Here is a 15,941-nt window from a genome sequence, read left to right as displayed (position 1 = left end):
ACTGCATGGAGGTTGCCATATAGGATGCTTAGTGAAAAAAAAAAAAAAAGAAACGAAAAAAAAAAAAAATAACCCAGGCATTATTTAAGTACTTTGGTTCCCTCATCTGCAAAATGAGATAATACCAACCTCCAAGTGTTACTGTGAGGATTTAGCAGATTAAAGTATACCGTATGGAACCTGACACTGGAAGAGGTCTACAAGTGCTAGATCCTTCTAGTATTAGTGTTACCTTCTGCTGTCTTAGTCCATCGTATGCACAGCTGCCAGGATAATATTTCAACATGTACCTCTCCTTTGCCTTTCAGACCAAATTTAACACTTTAGCTCTATATACCTTTATAAGAGTTGTGCCTTTCCTTCAGATTGTCTCATGGTTGAAGTTATGCATTTAATTTGTGCTGTTGACCTGTTTCTAGTTTTGAATGTATGGCCTAGCTTTTCAAGTGGGTTGTAGTGCCCCCTTTCCTTGATATTTTCACTTCTAAGGAATTAGTGTAGTTCCCAATACAAAATGTTCACTCCACAATGTGTTTATGACTTCCAGCTTCCTTTTTTTAGAGAATTATTTTATTTAAGTTTATATATTTATTTTAATTTGACCAGAGTGGGACAGAGCAAGAGTGAGAGAGAGAAAAAATGAGAAAGCAAGCCACCAGGTCCAGGATTCAAACCATGGTTGGCCATGTGGGAGTCCAGTGTCTATAACCACCAAGCCATCTGCTGGCCTCCCAACTTCCTTTTAAAAGTCTGTATTAGGGTCAGCAGTGGTGGTGTCAGTGGTGGGGTGCCATAGGAGGTAGGGTCCTGCTGTGTAATGTTGGAGCCAAAGGAGAGGCCCTGGGTTCAGATTCTGGGTTGACCTGAACATGCTGGGCTCACCGGTGTTCCCAGCTGGCTGCAAGGCACAGGGAAGGATAGTAACAGGAGGGCCCTAGAGAAAGTGCCTCTCACCTTGCACTCTGGGTCTCAAGGAAGTAGGTAAATAAACCTTTTAAAAAGGGCTGTCATAGGGACCAACAGTTAGCATAATGGCTATGTCGCTGGACTTCCACATAGTCAATCGCGGTTCACGTCCTGGACCCAGTGGCTTAAAACTCACACCGGTCGTGTGTGCGTGCATGCCCAAGATCCCGAGAGGAGAATGGAAGAGAAGGGATTGCGGTGTGGCCATCCCCTCTGGGGGGTGATTTCTCCCTTTCTGTCTCTCTGTCTCTCTCTGTCTGGCGAGCGCACGCGCCCTATGGCAAAAACCTCTCCAAAGGAGAAAAGAAAAGGGCTGTCATAGAACTTCGTGAAAACATAGTTGATTTGTAGTGATTGCCAGGTTAATACATGACCCACAATCTTGCAAACTCATTATACTGCTTATTTTCTTATTTTGTTTTTTCCTGAACTCTACTCCAAAGAAATTGAAAATAGCTAGTCACCTTCTGCAAAGTACAAAGACTTCACATTCTTTAAGTTTTGTGTTTGGTAAAACACTAAAGTGTTTATTTTTTTCTGAGCTGTATTTCCAGTTTCCTCCAAAAGCTGATTTGTTTTGACATTTTATTGACAGTTTCTGGGTTTTCTGCACCCCTGTGTGGTTTTGGACCCCAGAACTAGAGTCAGTTCGAACAATAGTTACTGTTAGTTACTACAGGAGTGTTACCTCGGCCAGTGAGGAATTGTTTTGTAGAAATTCCAGTTTCATTTTTAAGTCAGTTTGAGAAGGTAACTTAATTTTATGAGACAGGGTTTTTTTTTGCTCACTTAGGAGTGGTGCTGAAAACCCATTAGCCTGAAGATTAGTTTTAATTCCCAAAGTTGAAGGTGGGTTTAGCCTCCCGTTTCTTTCATAAGGCAGTTTGAACAAGGAAGACAAATCTCAGTATGCAACATGCTTTCTTACATGGGAAGGTCATTTAAGTTTTCCTTCTCAGGTCTCTTTTGAAGATAAAAGTATCTAGCTAAAGCAGGCAAAATTCCATTTGTTATCTTAGTTTATTGTTTTAGGGCTGGAAAAGGAAAGGAAACATATGGTTCTTGGGAGTTTACAGTTCTTTCTCAAAAAGACCTCTGCCTTTTGCCACACGTCAGTGTAATGTGGGGTAGTATTAGTATTTGATCTAGTATTTGAGATTAGTATTTGATCAACTGGATTGGTCCCCGTTTTAATGAAAGCCCTCTCATCTACATACTTAATAAACCTGTGAGCAGCCCATTTTACATATGGAAGTAGGTTTTCTTGAAGAGGCACTTTCAAAAATGTACCAATTTACCAATTCAAATACTAGGCAGATGTTTCAAATGAAACTTATTTAACACCAGAGAAACACCTAGGAAATGGCTAGATAATTTTCTGATAGATATTGATGGTTTGGCATTGCATTTTATGGTCATTAATTCTGGTGCTGAGATTTTATCTGTTTTCTTAGGGTGAGCCAGTATTTTGATTCCACTCTTCAGGTTTCTGTCATTGGTTACTGTCAATACCATGATTCCTGAGGTCTTCAGTCCAGTAAGTGACACCCATAATACTCATAAGAGGATCAGACTGGAAAAATTTCAATTTGTCTTTTAAATAGCAGTAAAAGACCTTGTAATTCTGGAGATGGGATTTAGACAGCCCATTGTATTTTAGCCTTGCAATACATTAGCATTGTTAGATACTAAAAGGAAAAAAATACAAAAAGTAATTTAATTTGTAAGTAATTGCTTTCACTCTTCATTACATGTTTAATTTTTAGTGAAGAAAGTATTTCAATTGTTAATCAATTTTAAAATATTAATAAGTTTTCATCTTTGCCAAATCCTCAAATCTGGTCTTTGCATTTCAGTCAAGTGCTTTGTTTTGTTCATTGTACATGTGAGAACACTGTAGTGTCTTACCTTAATAAAACACACGTAGGTGATGATGCAGCAAGCCTATTATAGTGGTATATGGTCTAGGTGTGACTAATTATTATTGGCTACTGGAGTGAGGTAATGATTTCCAGTAAACAAGTTGGTACTGTTTGGACCTTGTCTATGCAATAGCACAACTTGTCTTCTGAACTCTACTCTCTCATCTTGGTCCAACTCCCCAGTCACTCCCTTCACTGTAGTCTTGCTGCCCTTCAGATGAAAATTTGGTCTTTTTTTTTAAAAAAAAAAAAAATGATTTTAGCTATAGGGTATATGTGCTTGCCAGAGAGACAGAGAGATAGAAAGTGAGAAATCCTCCCCCCTCCAGGGGGGGTTGGCCACATTGCAGTTCCTTCTCCATTCTCCTTAGAATTTTGAACACACATGAACCATGCGCCCAGCGTGAGTTTCAAGCTACTGGGTCCAGGACTCAAACAATGATCGACTATGTGACAGTCCGGTGACATAACCACTAAGCTATCTGGTTGTCCCTAAAATTTGTTCTTTTCAAAACCAGAAAATACTATTGGGTTGTTGGGAAAATCATGACACATTTTGCATAGATAAACACAGAAAAATATGTCATGACTTTACCAATGACCTAATACATTTTCTTTCTCTAGTGATCTCTTCAGAATAGTTTTGTAACTTGTTTCTTTGTTTCCTGATCAACTTGTGGTGAAACCAGTCTCTCACTCTTCACCTCTCAACCTCTCTACACCTTGCAGCCAGGCTCTTACTTCCTTTGCTCTGAAGCTGTCCTCTCCAGTTTGCCACTGTCCCTGTCTTCCTTGATACGTGGACAGTTCTCTGTTTGCCCCTTGTGTCCATACTTTACCTTCTCTACTTGGATTGTGTCCTCAGAGGCTAACCTTCAGAACTCTATCAGCTGCCTTTGACATAATTTTGCTGTCTGACACGTGTTAGGGTTTGACCAACAGAAGCACCATCAAGTGGTTGAAGCATAGAAGAGTCAGCTTCAGGTATTTATCTTACTGGTTCCCTCTCTGTAGAGTAGCAGCTTAAGAGGAGCCAGATTACTATGTGTAAGGCCTTGCAAGCCATGGCCCATCCCTCAGATCCTCCAGAGCTGTAGTTCTCTGAGATTTGGTGACCACCTCTTCGCTGACCCTGTCAGGCTTGAGGGAAACCTGGGATGTTTACCACCCCCTGATTTCCCCTGTGGCCACTCATATATTTGTAAATAGCTCCTTTAGGGAACTTTCCTTAGTCATACCATTTGTGCCAAAAGTTCTCTGCTGAGACCCCAACTGATGGTAGCAAAATTCTAAACCTTTTAACAAGGAAGGCCATGTCTGGCTTGCTCAACACCATTGTTACTACCCACCACTTATTTGTTGCACAGCAAGCAGTATCGTCTGTAAGTGAGCCTGGGCACTCACTGTGGATTTTCTGAACAATTGTATGGGTAGGGCTGCACCCAGCTGGAGATCTTGCCCCCAAACTCAACTGCCCTCAGGGTCAATGGCAGGCAGAGGGTACTATGACTACCCAGAATCCTGTGCTATCTGTGTCCTGAGCAGCTGTTTTTCTGGCAACTTGGGTAGATTGCTGGTCCCTCAAGTCCCGACTTCCAGATGCAGACCATGTATTTCCTCTGTTGACAAGATTTCTTTAATACTTGCCCTACAAAAAGGCAAAAGAGTGGGTGGCCTGGGGCCTGGCATGCTTCTCCGTGGGTGAAGGAGATTTAAGGGAAGGAATGAACAAATTCCATCCTCTTTTGTTCTTGCCAAATCCTGACCTTGAAGCTTTGACCTTTCCCAACAAAACTTTAGCTCATAATGTGTGATGCTGTGGAATTCATCTAGAAGTCAGGAGGGACACACCTGCCAGAGGTGGCTATGCGTTGTTCACAGATTCACTTGACCCAGTACATTTAGATTTATAATCTATATTTTCACACAAATCCTGTTAATTATTTCCATTTACAAATTGTTGTTCATTGTAATATTTACGCTAGTATTTTCGTCATTTCTTGTATGCTTCAGTGAATCACTTTTAAGTCATCAATTCATATTTGTAAATTGGTCATTTCATGCAAAACCAAGTTAACAAATCAAAACAGTGACATACATATTATGTGAAATGCTTCAGCCGAGAAAAAAACAAGTACACCTTGTTTCCAGAATGTTAACCAAGGCAAACAGGCCCAAATTCCTAAAGTGTAGGATGAATCTTTAAGTGCACAATTTCAGCCAGCACTGAAGAATTTTTGTAAAATTCAAATTCACCCTACACTTTAAATTTGCAAAACATGTATGATCCAAACAGTTTTTATTGATTTTTTTTTCCTTCTAAAACTGCTTAAAAGTGGTGGGTGCCACTTAATTAATGTCAGGGGACTCCATTACTCTTTGAATACTTTTTTTTAGGAAACTTCTGGGAATTCTGGAAGCAGCTCAACTGAGAAAGCATTGCTCCCTTCCCTGTACTGTCTCTGACCCCACCCCTCTTTCAAATATAGCAATTCTAATTTCATCTGTTTTACATCTTGTACATCTTAGCTTTCTTGTAAATTATGTTAGAAGGAAGGATCTTGAGCTTTAAAAAGTTTGAAAGCCACTGGATAATCTCTAAGGAAGCTCCAGCTTTGAAAATTCTATTAACATATAATTTTCCAGAGCACTCATTGCCTGAGACATCCACTTTGGTGAATACACAGTATTACTGTTATTAAACATTCTTGGTGGATATACATGCTTGGGATTCCAGCGATGTGAAATAACATACATTATTTCATTTAATCATTAGAATTACACTAAAAGGTAGACAATATTATTGTTTTGCAGATGAGGACACTGAGGCTTGGAAGGCCAAGGTGACTGACCTCATGTCTCCTGGCTAAGGATGTAGCAAGCAGGTGCAGGTGTGAACTAATTCCTTTGACTCCACAGCCCACTCCCATGGCTCCACTACGTCTCACCGTTTCAGATGTGTGTGGCATTAGAAAGCCTGGGAGGTCGATAAAACTGATCTCTGGAGCCTTTACCATCTCTCCTTCAGTACTCCTCCTCTTGTCCCCTCCCTGTCTTCCCCAGTGCCTTGGCAATAATTGCTCATTTGTTTAAGTGTTTTACTCATGGTAGGTTACCAACCCAGGTATATAGTAATAACTAAAGTATGAGACGAAATGGTTTAGCACCTACCAAAGAGTAGGTATTTACTAGGAGACTCATGAAGATGGAAAATTCTTCCACAGCTAAAATAAATGAGGTTTTAACAGAGGATTGCCACATTGTGAGATCTAAATTTTAGATGAAGGAGGTCTTTTCTGGTGCCTTGTTAAACCTCACCTTAGAGACAGCTTTGTTCTACCTCCTAATGTCAGAAGTTGTTATTATTTCTTCTACTTTCCACAATACCTGTTGTGCGCTTTGGTCAGTGGATAGGTAGAACATGATGATGAAAAATAAACTAATAGAAAATATTCTCAGAGCTGTAGTTATTCCTGAGTCTAAGACAATTGGTGCCAACATTTAAATATTATTTTTTCTAATCAACAAAAGCTCATTTATATACTTTTTGGATGATATGTCATTTCCTGTGCTTCAATCCTGAGTTAAGCATCTATTCTATAGAAACTCACAGATTATTGGGTAGCTTTCAGAAATGGTAATACCTTTGACTGGAATAATATACTGTGTATTCATTCTGGGAAAATTCATTTTGTGTCATGTAATGATATACAGTGATTGAATGTAAAAGAATAATAAAACAAAAGAAAAAAAATGATTGCAGCAAATTATCACAGAATTTACTATGCCATTTTCTATTTATTTTAAGTAATAATAAAAGTCATTAGTTTTGGGTAGAAGGGGGAGGACTGATTGTCTATGTGTGTTGTAAAAAGCACAAGATCATGTGCGATATTTCTCAAACTAGATATCAAAGCCTATCAGTGGTTGATGGTTTCTAGCTTGTTACTATGATAGTCCTGTCATTTCCATTATGGCTCAGCCTCATTCATACTCACCAGTATCCAGGTAGAATAGCTTGGTATGTCACAAGGTAGCACAGTCAACTCTGTCAAGTGAGACTTTTGATCAGCTAAATAGCCTTAGGAAAAATGACTTTCTTTTGTTGTAACATTGATGGTTCTTCTTAGAAAGTCTTTGAACAGTTCCTTATGCTAAGGCATATAAACTTATTAAGTTTGTGCAGTAAAACAAAAATATAAGATTGGGGAGAGTGAGGAAGAGAATGGGAAATGATTGGTAGAATAGGAATGATATTCAAATTTTAGGGAGAAAAATGGAGTCATAATTTTAGCAAGAGGAAATAGAATCATTAGAAAAGCTGAGGCAAAATCACCATATTAGATCACATTCCTGTTATTATGAGTGAGTTTCTATGAGATTAGGCCTCAGAGTTCTGGTAGGTTCTGCTTTGCTCTGTAATTACCCTGGTAATTAGTGGTAGGTGGCTAGGATGATGTGTTTTAGGGACCTGGATCTTCTACATGCATCATATTCTTAAATAAGACTATTATTCTTCTCTTTCAGTTATTAGACTCTCTCTAAAAGTGATACCATAGCCATAGATACAAGGCTGACTGGTACAACTTGATTGCAGTTCAGCAGCTGGACTAGGTAGCAGAGATATATTTTAAACATGGATTTCTAACAGACCAGTAGGTTGCTCTTGCCTGGACAGCCTACTCCTGAATGCCTGGCCATTCTTGATGTGGCAGCCTTCTCATCAAATCTTGGCCATGCTCAAGAAGATTCAGACCATGTAATAGAGTCTATGCCCCAAGTGGCAAGACTGAGGGTCATAGGCTCAGGGTCCAGGGACAGCCTATGATAACTGGACAAGATGTGCTTCTAAATTTCTGCGACTGATGCACTTTCCAAACCCATTAAAAAAATTGTTTTTCCTTTATTTATTGGACACACGAGCTGTTGGAACAATTCTACCTACTCTCTTCTGGCCTGTGCTAGGCTCTGCCTACAGTGATAAGACCCTGTACATGTTCTTATTTAGGGAACTGTTCCTTCATTCATACTTGAACCCTAAATCAGGGGAGTGCCAATGAAATTGACTTGTACTATATCATACATGGAGAGAGAAACTCCCTATTATGGCCTTGCTTATAATTCTACCTTCAGTAACTAGTGCTTAAGCACAATCATTCTGGGCATTAGGAATAGGAAATGGAATCAAATTTTCTCTGTAATTTAAGGTAATCTAAAATTACTAACAATGTGTATAGAAGATTTTTCTTATTATCATTCATTCTTCTCACAAATGTCTATAGGATACAAACTGAGTGTCAGCCATTGTTGTAAGCATTCAGTCAACAAAAGAGACAAAACTTCCCTCTCCTCTCAGACTTCATTCCAGTGAGTTTGTAAGCCTAGATTGTATTTCAAAATAGAATAATTCATCAATTAATGTTTTGGTTGCCTTTTTTTATATGAGTCTGAGAAATTAAGATAAGAAAGCCTGATATTATACATATATAAGATTTTTAGCTGGAAATCATATCCTACTGGCTGATGGTTAATAGCCTGTTAGAAAATGGTAAGTACATAAAAAAAAGAAAATAGAGCAGATTGAGAGGATAAGAAATGTGGGGTTGGGGGAATCAGCATGTTGCAGTTGACAATTGAGCAAAGCTTATCATAGCTGGTTTCACAACTAGCATTCTTGCTAACTACTTTTTTTTGCATCATCTCCTTAGACCTTACAACAGACGTAGGCAGTGGGGCTTATAGAAGTTAATTATTTGCCCAGTATTACACAGCTATTTAGTGTGGGAGACAGAATTTAAATTTAGGACTATCTGATTAAGAGCCCAAATTATACTATGTTGTACTGTGTCTCAAAAAAGTAGTTATAAACTGTACTGGGAGGTTCCACTGAGATTTAATTTGATATTAGCTTATTAAGACATCTATTATTAGCTATATTGTCAATTATATTTAAAGCATATATTCAAGTATACTACATTAACATATTGGAGGGCCTCAACTTGTTAAGTTGTGTGTAATGTACTTTTTGCATATGTGCAACATTTTTCCATCTGCGTGCATTTGGATGATGTATAAGTGTTTCACCGGCTAGGAATGTTTTAATTTTGCATGATTAAAGTTAATTCAGGCCTTAGCATGTCTGTTTCCATAAAATTGTAAACAAGTGCTTGAATGTAGTATGGAGTAGAGAATCAGGTTTGTCTGCTGATTACATCTTTGCCTCACAGTGGAATCGTTAACAAGGGTACCTATAACATGTTTATATAATTTTATAGAGAGGTCATTCTAGTACTAGTACTGTGGTCTAGTAATTAAGGGCACAGGATCTCTCATGGTTGACCTTGTAGTTTGAATCACAGTCCTAGTGGCTTAAAAGTCATGCCAGGCATGTGTGTGTGCCCCAGATCTTGACAGTATGGACAAATGAAGAAGAGATTGTTGGGGGGATGAGGGGATTGCTTTCTCCCTCTCCCTCTGTGTCTCTTTGTCTCACTGGCAAGTGCATGCTGTTCCCTGGCAATGAAAAAAAAAAGAAGTTATTCTAGTACTGTTTGTTAGGTTTAGGTGCTTTTTGCCTGACATATTTGAAAAAAGCTGAGATATAATTATGACTAAACTTTGATTTTATTTTAAGCTGTGAATTACCTAATTGAAGTCTAAGGCTGTGAAAGAAGGATTTTCTTTTTCTTTTTTTTTTCTCTAACTACCATTTGCAATATCTTATATAGTTCAAGGTTTTTCATTGTTTGTTTGTTTTTTAATACTATTAAACCAAGTCAAAATATTGTTTACGTAAGCTTGGTCTTGAGTCTGACATTATTGGGAGAGTTTCATGCTAATTTTTATAGTTATAAACAAGTATGTGATGTAGTAAGTAAATATATGTTTATAGCTATAGCAAATACATGTTAAAATAGACTATGAGCAATTCATTTACATAACTAATGTGACAATGTAATTTATTTACCTATTGAAGTTTAATTTGTTAAAAATTGTCAGAGGCAGAACATAGTTTGAAATCTATTGATATAAACATAGACATCAAAATCTAAAATGACAACTCTTAAATGGAAAATAACATAGTTTTTCTTTGCCAATGATATAAGGACTGGACATTAATATCATTTTCATAATTGTTACTCTGGCCATTAGAATGAATTGTCTTTGGTGGTTGATTATTACATTGGAGATAGTTTCATTTATGTGGAAATCATATCTTAGTGGGGAAAACTAAGACATAAGAAATTAACCCAAAACTTATTTTGTATTGAACTAGTGAAATTATTGAAATGAATATTAGCTAATAAGAAACAAAACTTTCTCCTTAGTAGAAAAATAAGCAAAGGTATAAGTGGGAACATTTCAAAATTAGAACTATTAATGAAGAGCAACATAGGAAAGGTGTTTGACCTCATAATGATGAAAGCAATGCAAGTTAACACAATCATAGCATCCCTTATCTGTCAAGATTTGCAAGCAAATGAGGCAGTGGACATGCCCTTGCACTTTTTGTGGACATTCAAATTAACAGCATTTTCGTTAATTCACATGATGATATCCATAAAAATGTAAAAGCATTCATACTCCTTGCCTTGGAAGTTACATTTCTAGAAATGTGTCCTAAGGACATAGCATAAATGTCTGCAAATATCACCTATAATTTTTTGTGTATCATTGTGTGTAATGGCTGGTGGAAAGGGAGCAATAAAATAATGCCCAATAGTGGGGGAATAGTAAAATAAATCAAGTTTTAGATTCGTAACATGAAATTTTATATGGTTTGAGGTATCATGTTTGAGAAATTGTTCATAATAAATTGAGAGGACAACATAAATAATATACAGCAGGATACTCACATATATTAGTCTGTATGATTCTAGCAATACATGGATTATGGATTTGCCTAGTAAAAGAACTAGAGGGATGTTAACTGAAATATTAAGTGTCTTTAGGTGATTTCTTTTGTTTTTGCTTAATAGTATTTTGCATTTTGCAAACTTCCTGTAATTAATATGCGGTGTTACTTTTTACTTTTTTTTGGGGGGGAGGGAGAGGTTTTTGCTATAGGGCGTGTGTGCTCACCAGAAAGACAGAGAGAGACAGAGAGACAAAAAGCAAGAAATCGCCACCACCACCCCCCCAGAGGGGATGGCCATGTTGCAATCCCTTCTCCTCCATTCTCTTGGGATCTTGGGCATGCATGCACACGCGCCTGGTGTGAGTTTAAGCTGCTGGGTCCGGGACTCGAACCATGGTCAACTACGTGGGAGTCCAGGACATAGCCATTATGCTAACTGCTGGTCCCACTTTTTACTTTTTAATAGAAACTTTCAAATTTACACAAAAGTAGAGAGAACAGTTAAATGAACTTCTTCATATCTGTCATTTCATTTCAACAGCTACCCACTACAGTTCTTTTTTTTAATTAAGAAAACATTTAGAAAAGTTGAATTATCAAGACACTCTTGTGCTCAAACCTCCTGGAGCTACTTATTAATTGTGATTCTTTATAACAAATTTGCTATATCTTCCTTTGAAAAACATTTTGTTTGTATAGCCTAAACCTTGTTTTCAAAGCATTAAACTTTGTCAATGAAAATTTTTGTAAAAGAAAGCTAAAAAACATTTCAGCATTGTTAATAAAAACAGTTAATCTATAGAGTCATTTCTTAATGATTTCTATCAAGCAAGAACACATCTCTGTTTTCTAATAGTTTGTCATTGTTTCTGTGAATACATGAATGAGAGGCTTATGAACAGTAAGATTGAAAAAGTAATATGAGCAGTTGTGTGTGGTCCTGACTAGCTCTATTCATCTCATTTAAGGACTTGATAAAGCATATTTAAGTAAAAGAGTTCTATATATTCTGCAGTTATTTTGGGGAGCACTTAACATTCTTGAATTCAGAATTTGAAATATAGTACGTACTGTGCAAGCAGATGTTGGTAAGGAGCTTCTAGAAGAAGTTAAAAACTATGGATGCTTCAAAGGATTGCATGCTTACATGCAAAAAACTGATTCCTAGAGTTTAAATATTTTTCTCACTGAAGAATAAACGACATGAAGACATGCAACAACTGCCATGTAGTATATTTACAACTAAAAACCTCTCCTCCAGATTCCTGTTTTTCTACTAAACTTTAAAGGCATTTTTTATTTTATTTTTTTGGAGAAGTTTTTGCTATAGAGCGCGTGTGCTCGCCAGACAGACAGAGAGAGACAGAAAGTGAGAAATCACCCCCCAGGGAGGATGGCCACCCCAATCCCTTCTCCTCCATTCTTCTCTTGGGATCTTGGGCACGCATGCACACGCATCCGGCGTGAGTTTAAGCCACCAGGTCCAGGATTCGAACCATAGTCGACTACATGGGAGTTCCGCGACATAGCCATTACGCTAACTGCTGGTCCCTAAGGGAGTGTTTTTCACAATGTGCATTCATGGGCATGGATGCATTCTGATGGACTAACCTCTCTGGTGAACTTTCTTCTGTGCTATTTTTTAGATATCCTGGATAATGTATTTTCTGAAAGTGGAAAATTGTTTATTTCTTTTATTTCCATAAGGCCCAAAATTGTGGAAGTGCTTCCAATGCACTCAGTATAACTGAACCATAAAAATAATAAATGTGTGACAACATGAGTATAAACATAATAAATGTCATGCTTTCACATGGCAAATTGTCGATATCTATTGACATTTGTTCTTATGGCATCTATTAAGGCCACACCATATTTATTAACTCTGGTTTGATTACACCGCTCCATTAACTTGGTAATTTCATTATAGTTTAAGAGGAATTTTAGCTGCTGGATTTAGTTTAAATTTTATGCACACAAGCCCAGAAGTCCTTGGGCAGCAAACACATTTCATATAAATCAAATAAATAATTAATGAATAAAAGCTATTTGAGAGAAGCACAAAACAACAGAATCAGGATCAGATAATTTTTTAATAACATGTACTAAGAAATTGCTCATAGAGATTATAGTCGTAAACTGTGTCAGGTATATTCGCTATAGAGCGCGTGTGCTCGCCAGACAGACAGAGAGAGACAGAAAGTGAGAAATCACCCCCCAGGGAGGATGGCCACCCCAATCCCTTCTCCTCCATTCTTCTCTTGGGATCTTGGGCACGCATGCACACGCATCCGGCGTGAGTTTAAGCCACCAGGTCCAGGATTCGAACCATAGTCGACTACATGGGAGTTCCGCGACATAGCCATTACGCTAACTGCTGGTCCCTAAGGGAGTGTTTTTCACAATGTGCATTCATGGGCATGGATGCATTCTGATGGACTAACCTCTCTGGTGAACTTTCTTCTGTGCTATTTTTTAGATATCCTGGATAATGTATTTTCTGAAAGTGGAAAATTGTTTATTTCTTTTATTTCCATAAGGCCCAAAATTGTGGAAGTGCTTCCAATGCACTCAGTATAACTGAACCATAAAAATAATAAATGTGTGACAACATGAGTATAAACATAATAAATGTCATGCTTTCACATGGCAAATTGTCGATATCTATTGACATTTGTTCTTATGGCATCTATTAAGGCCACACCATATTTATTAACTCTGGTTTGATTACACCGCTCCATTAACTTGGTAATTTCATTATAGTTTAAGAGGAATTTTAGCTGCTGGATTTAGTTTAAATTTTATGCACACAAGCCCAGAAGTCCTTGGGCAGCAAACACATTTCATATAAATCAAATAAATAATTAATGAATAAAAGCTATTTGAGAGAAGCACAAAACAACAGAATCAGGATCAGATAATTTTTTAATAACATGTACTAAGAAATTGCTCATAGAGATTATAGTCGTAAACTGTGTCAGGTATATTCATATGCTAGTCATTAAACTACTGCCAAGTAGGAATCTTTACATCAGGAGGAAACATTACATTAGTAAAAAACAAAAACAAACAAAAAACCAGTTAAGCTCACATAGACAATGTGAACAATGAAGTAAGATGCTTATAGGGGGAAAAGAATGAGTAAATTTGCTAATTTCTAAATTTACTTTAACTATGGTATTGTAGACACTTGAGAAAAATGTTTCCCTATTGTAAAATCCCACAGAAGTTGCCAGAAGGGTTGGTCAGGAGAGATTATATTGAATTAGGGTTTCTTTTTAAATCAGTCTCACCCATAACATATATAGAATACAATTACGTTATTTTAGTTATTATTAACAAGTCATAGATTACACCTAGCTTTGATCTGTCTGTTCTCAGTCCACTAATTTGTTTAATTTATTGTTCTCTTTGAAATCTCTTAGAACATTAAAAAAAAGTGTTTTCAAAGCCTTGAGAGCAAATGAGTAAACACATGTTCTACTTATCATTTGTCAGACTGAACAAAGGTCTTTGGATGTGCTCAGTAGCTCTTGGCTGAAGACAAACACCATCAGTTAAATAAATGAACAATTTCACTGGGATCACAAAGTTTCAGCAGAAACTATTAATTTTTATGAACATTAACTCTAATACATATCTATGTATAATACATAATCTATGTATCTGTAAACTCCCCTTCTTCCTCACCACCTTAATATCAAGAAGAGAGGAGAAGGCAGTTCACATAACAATTGTAGCATGTGGTACGGCCTTTACAATGGTAGGAAGATAGGCCAAAAATTATGTTTGTAAATTTCTGAAATGATTTCCAGAAACACATTACAGGCTAAGTGCTTTTTACAGTATGTATTGTTAGCAGGTGTTGTGAATACTTTATTTCTTACACACAATGCTGACATTTTACTCCTTTATACTCTTTAAGGGAACAAGCAGCATAATTGGAATTCCTCTGAGGATGATTTGCTAGTTATTTTGGACCTTTACAGGGAGTAAATGGTAAATAAGAGCTGAGTTTTTGGACATTAGTATCTATTGGTTGAGCAGATTATACTGTAAATTTTAAAAAGAAAGGGCAATTTAGGCAATGATACTAACAGCTGCACAGTTATTGTGTAATAGTGGCCCACCTGGGCTGGATTGTGAATTACAAAACAAAGCTGAATGCTCTCAATTCCATGATGTATTATGCTACTACGGAAGCTCTCAGCTAAGCAAAATGGAAAGCTACTGTCAGATCATCCTTTTGCCAAATTACTTCTGCACTGAAAAATGACTACAATGATATCACTTGGTGAGATCATCATAGTCTACTTCTCTTAATGATTCCATCATTTCTGATCCCAATTTTACATCTCAGTAATTTATTTTCAGTAATGAAGTGTTTCTCTTCCTTCTCTTCAGTAGGGCTTATATTAAATTTTTAAAACATATTTAGCTTTGTAGCATGAGAACACACACACTTTCCTCCCTTCTTCATCATAGGCAGTATAATAGGCGAACAATGTCTAGGCCATGGTTTACATGCCATGACTTATATGTGTGATGTGCAATTATCTTAAATATAGAACATTCTTATAAAGTGGCTTAAACCTGGCAAAAGTAAACCTACTTGTACTTAAGAATTTACTACTTACTAAATGATGTGATTGGTTAGCTTTCTATAACTTCTGTCATAGGGATAAAGAAAAAAAAATTGGCTTTCCTGTAGAGACCCCAGCTCTGCGTTCCTGTAATTTTTCACCATACTCCCCAGTGTTGAAGAGAATAATGGAGACTTCTAAAAACATGAGTTCTTAGGAAAGGAAGGAGTTGAGACATAGGGAAACCATGTGGTCTTGCTGTGAATCATCACAAATGTGAGCCAAAGAAAAGTTGGACATGATATCAAGCATTGTTTTCTTTCCAGATTTTGCTAAATCTGGCGGAGTTTCACAAACACTACAGGGGGAGGCCAGAGTCCTGCGTTTTATTCCTAGAACTTTCATATGACCCTGAGAAGTCATTTAAGCTTACAGATGTGTTTGAGATGGATTTGAAACTACCTTTCAAAATCTATCAGTAATAAAAGGTGTTTATTTGGGTGCTCTCTCTTCATGCACACTCAGACAAAAGTGTGAAAATGGTGATACTGCCTCGGTGCAAGGAACAATTTGTTTTTTAATAAAGCAAATGGCTGCTTGGATAAGTCTGTT

This window comes from Tupaia chinensis, unplaced genomic scaffold (genome assembly GCF_000334495.1).
Source record: "Tupaia chinensis unplaced genomic scaffold, TupChi_1.0 Scaffold000199_1, whole genome shotgun sequence".
NCBI classification, from domain to species: domain Eukaryota; kingdom Metazoa; phylum Chordata; class Mammalia; order Scandentia; family Tupaiidae; genus Tupaia; species Tupaia belangeri.
The sequence above is the reverse complement of the archived record's forward strand: the minus strand, read 5'-3'. Positions refer to the sequence as shown.